Raw genomic sequence first — 5,014 nt, forward strand, 5'->3', positions numbered from 1 at the left:
TCATTTCGGATTTACACCCGAGAGAAATGGCTCTTCATGGCTTTCAAGAGGCCTTATCGGTTTTTCGTCCACCGTTGTTTAACGGATTGGACTACACTTATTGGAAAACTCGAATGAGAGTTTTCTTGATTTCTATGAATTTGGATTTATGGAATATCGTTGAAAATGATTTTCAACTTCCCTCTAAACCGATGAACGAATGGTCGGATTTGGAGAAGAAGTATTTTTCTTTAAACGAAAAGGCTATGAATGCCTTATTTTGCGCTTTGGACAAAAATGAGTTCAATCGGATTTCTACGTGCAAAACGGCTTTTGACATTTGGCGAACACTTGAAATCACGCACGAGGGAACTAGTAGAGTTAAAGACTCGAAAGTTAACATTTTATTGCATGATTTTGAGATTTTTCGAATGCAACCAAGCGAGACTATAGGCAACATGTACACCCGTTTCACGGATGTCGTCAATAGTTTAAGAGCTCTTGGAAAGTGTTTTTCAGATTTTGAACTCGTAAACAAGATTTTGCGTTCTCTTTCTAAGAAGTGGGATTCAAAAGTAACTGCAATACAAGAAGCTAAAAACCTAAACAACTTACCACTTGAAGAACTAATTGGTTCGTTGATGACATATGAAATAGTGCACAATGCACATGATGAACATGATGAACAAAGTCACCTTCCAAAGAACAGGAAGGATTTGGAACTCCGGACAAATGAATACCACTTGAGCGATGACTCAAGTGATGAGGACAATGATGAACTTGAACTTCGAACACTAAATCTTAATAAGTTTATTAAACAAAAATCTAAAATAGATAATGAACTTGAACGAAGGAAGAGGCCAAAGAAGAGGAAGGCAACCAAGGATGAATCAAGAACTTCCAAAGGTGAAACGGCGAATTGGGCTTTGACGGGCTTCGACTACAAGGTAAGTAACTCAACTCTCTTGAATTATTTTGAAATTACTTGATGCTCTCATGATGTATTTTCTTTTTTAGTTTAGAATTAATGTTTTAAAAAAAAATTATGATCATGCTATTAATTTTGAAAATGATAATATTGCATATTTTATGATAAACAAACAAAATGATTTTGATTGAAAATATGAAATCATGGTTAAGAAGTAATAATGTGTATCATGGTGATGTCCATTGTTATTTCTCGATTTTGAGTATATTAAATCATGTTTAAATTGAAGTTATGATTAATGAGTATATATTTTTGAAATTATGTATGATGAATCTTGATAATTATGGATTATCGATTTTCATGATAATAACAATGGCTTTAAAAACTGATGCATGTTTGACATAAATGAAATAGGCATGATTATATGAAATAGTGTAAGTGTCATGCTTGACGATTGTATACTCAATGATGCATAATGATGTAATAAAAACACTAAATGTTTGGATACCATGATTTATGATTTTATGCATGAGATTTTAAAGTTATACATGATGATTTTTGTGACTTATTGGTCTTGATGGTTTTATGATGAAATTCATTTTACGATCCTAAACGTTGATGCATGTTTTCATTTGACATAAATGAAAAGGCATGCTAACATGAAATCGATCACTTAAGATGAAACACTTAAAAAAGGGGAAAAATATATTATTAATGAAATCATGAATCTATTTATATTATAAATTTTGTGAGCCATAAAAATGATTTTGATGATTTAAATTTGAAATGAGTTTTATCAAAATCATGATCATGATTTGTCAAATTGAATGAATTGAAAATGAATGATGATTTTTCTCTTGAATGTTTGTGACCTGTATTCCTTGTATTCATGATATGATTTTTATACAATTCTTTATATTCATGAAAGGTTTATCTCATCACCCAATTATTTTCTTCTTGATATTCCTTATGTGATGATATGAATACATGAAATATTCATTAATTTATTTTGATATATACAAATGAAAAGTTATAATCATGCATGGTAGGATATAATTTAACAAAATTGATACCATCATGATATGAAACATTTATGATTTGCAATGATGCACGCAATACTTGAGCTTTTTAATTATGATGTGATGTATTACATATGATGTGAATCATGATTTAAAATGCTATGAGTTGTTGCTAAAATGAAGTATTATAAATGTTGATTTGATGTCATGAATGCTCTAAATGATGAATATTTGGTATCATGATCAAAATGAAGTGATAAATACTTAAAAAAATATTGATTTAATGTTCGGTATCATGAACACTTTATTATCATACATGAAAATAGTGATAAATACTTTGAAAATAAATGTTTGTATCATGTTAGATGGTTTGACATATTGTGCATGATAAGCTATGAAGATGATTGAAACAATGATTGAAATAATAGGAATGATGATGTGGAATCATATAATAATGAGTTTATATGTTTTAAAAATATATATATGATGATAATGATGCATGCAATGATGAAATATTCATGATAAAATAATTGTTTTGACATTCAAGACTTGAATTTTCATTAATGCTATTTACCTTTGTCATAATTTAGAAATTAACGTAAAGGGTCTTCCCTTCTTTTTGATAATGACAAAGGGGGAGCAAAACATGCTTGAAAGCTAATTTGCTAGCTCATATAATTCAATAAAAAAGGAGAAAGAAAATAATTACACTTCTCAAAAGAAAAGGAATTGCTATCTTCAACATCACCAAGAAGTGCTATCTTACAAATCTCAAGACGCACAAATGCAAACATGCAAAATTTATAATTTTGCACATCATTAAAATTTATGATGCTTTGGTGATTATGCATGTTCTAAAATGTTATAAGATTTACTAGCTTGCATGATGTAGAACTTGCTATATTGAACATCACCAAGGAATGATATCTTACAAAAGCAAAAAGTTAACTTGCACATGTAGCAAAACTTATATTTCAAGAAGCAAGAGTTGCTTTCTTGAACATCTCAAAATTACTAGCTTGCGTGTCTTAAAATTGTAAACTTGCCATCGTACTACCATGATGATGAGCATGCCTTATCTTCATGATTGTATTTGAAAAACTATGGCAAAAATATGTCCTAATGATTGAACGTGTTAAAATTATTTTTTGAACTTTCTTGATTGAATGATCAAATCACTTGATTGGCATAATGATTTTACACAATTACATATCGGAAATTATGTGCTTGAATACAAAACTTCCATGATAACAAGCATGCTTTACCTTCATGATTGTAATTGAATATCTATAGCAAAACCTTGTCCGAATGCAAGAAAGAGTCAAATTTCATTTTCGGATTCTCTTGATCCTAACATATCAAGTTTACTCTCTTCCGAACTTAACAAGCATATGTCATATCAAGTTTAGTTCATATTATTGATTTTTGACATATGTAATCAACTAACAAATACATCTCTCATACACATATCATGTGAAAAATATTTTTTTGAGAAATGGATTTGATGAATATGGATGAAAGTGTTTTTACTTGCAAGGATTTGTTTCACATACATATCTTGATCCTTGTAAAAATGGAGCATGATTTAATCTCTCATCGATTCTAACTTCACTCGAAGTAAACTCATAAATAGCATGTATCACAAATAGTCTTCCTCCTTCATGCAAAAAGATAATAACAGATAAAAAAGGAAGAAGTTTTCAAAGCTATCTCCATGTCATGTTTTCCTTGAGATGTTTGTATAATTGATATCCTATAACTCACTATTGGAAAATGACATGAACCTAGTTATGACATGAATAATTACAACCACTTATGCTTAAAATTTGCTTATATCGTTCTCCGTTTTGTTGATGACAAAGGGGGAGAAATATATGAATTGATGCTATGAACACTAATGCTATGCTTGCATCATCAAGAGATATATGAATTGATATGATTGCCATATTTGCAATGCTTGCATCATCAAGAGATATATGAATTGATGCTATGATTGCCAAACCTACGTTATGCCATGTTTGCATCATGCGTTAAGATATCAAGAACTTGTATCGTAATTTTACGCGTTGATATCTTACCATGTGATGAAATGCTACAATTGATGAACACTTGAAATGTTTGCGTTATGATATCAAAAGCTTACATCGCAATTTTACATGTTGATATTTGATAATAGCAAACTTGCATGATGATAAAACTTGATATTATGTTTTTCATGCAATGAGTTGAACCAATATCACAAACACTTGATTGTGGTACTTCTCCTTTTTGTTGATGACAAAGGGGGAGAAGTATGTTGATGACATGACATGTTATGCATAAGTTTATGCATAAGTTTATGATGACATGTTGCTTGGACTTTTGAATCCAAGAGTTTATATCAATATGGCATATTGATAGGGGAGTTTGTTTAAACTCCGGGAGTTAAGGTTAACTTCGTCATCAAGTAATTGTCATCATAAAAAAGGAGAAGATTGTTGAATCTCGTATTTTGATGATGAAACCACTTGATATATGTTTATGATTTAATCTACGTTTTGAGTGACGCAGGATGCTTCGATCAGGATGAGACAATTAAAGCAGGAAAATCATGTTGTGCCGGAGGAACATGTCAGAAGATTGGACGTTGGGCCGGTGGATCGATCAACGTATCGACAGAAGACTTCGGGCCATGGACTTGGGCATCGGGCCAATAAGAGCGGGTATTCTGCCAAGGATATCGGAGTTACGGAGTCAACTGACCGATTGGGCAATAGGCCGCATGAGAGGACGATGCGCCGAAGAATCAGACGAAGCATTGAGGGACCAATGACATGCCGGACAACTTGGTTAATTGCTTAGGATTAATTATCTCGATCGAAGTTTTGTTTTACATGTGCAGGATTAACTACGATGAAAATAAGATATGCAGCAAGAGTTGCGCCGAAGTCAAGACAATGATCACGTTGGGAGTTCGAGAGTTCGACGGAAGTTCGGACAGTCGTCGGAGGTTCTACGGGAACAAATCCGAGAAGTCCATGAGCTTGCCAAAGAAGCTCGTCGGAACTCGCCAAGTGGATTGTTGCAAGTCCAGGAGTTTGCCGGAAGT

The sequence above is a fragment of the Musa acuminata genome, chromosome BXJ1-7 (assembly GCF_036884655.1).
Source record: "Musa acuminata AAA Group cultivar baxijiao chromosome BXJ1-7, Cavendish_Baxijiao_AAA, whole genome shotgun sequence".
Classification (NCBI taxonomy): domain Eukaryota; kingdom Viridiplantae; phylum Streptophyta; class Magnoliopsida; order Zingiberales; family Musaceae; genus Musa; species Musa acuminata.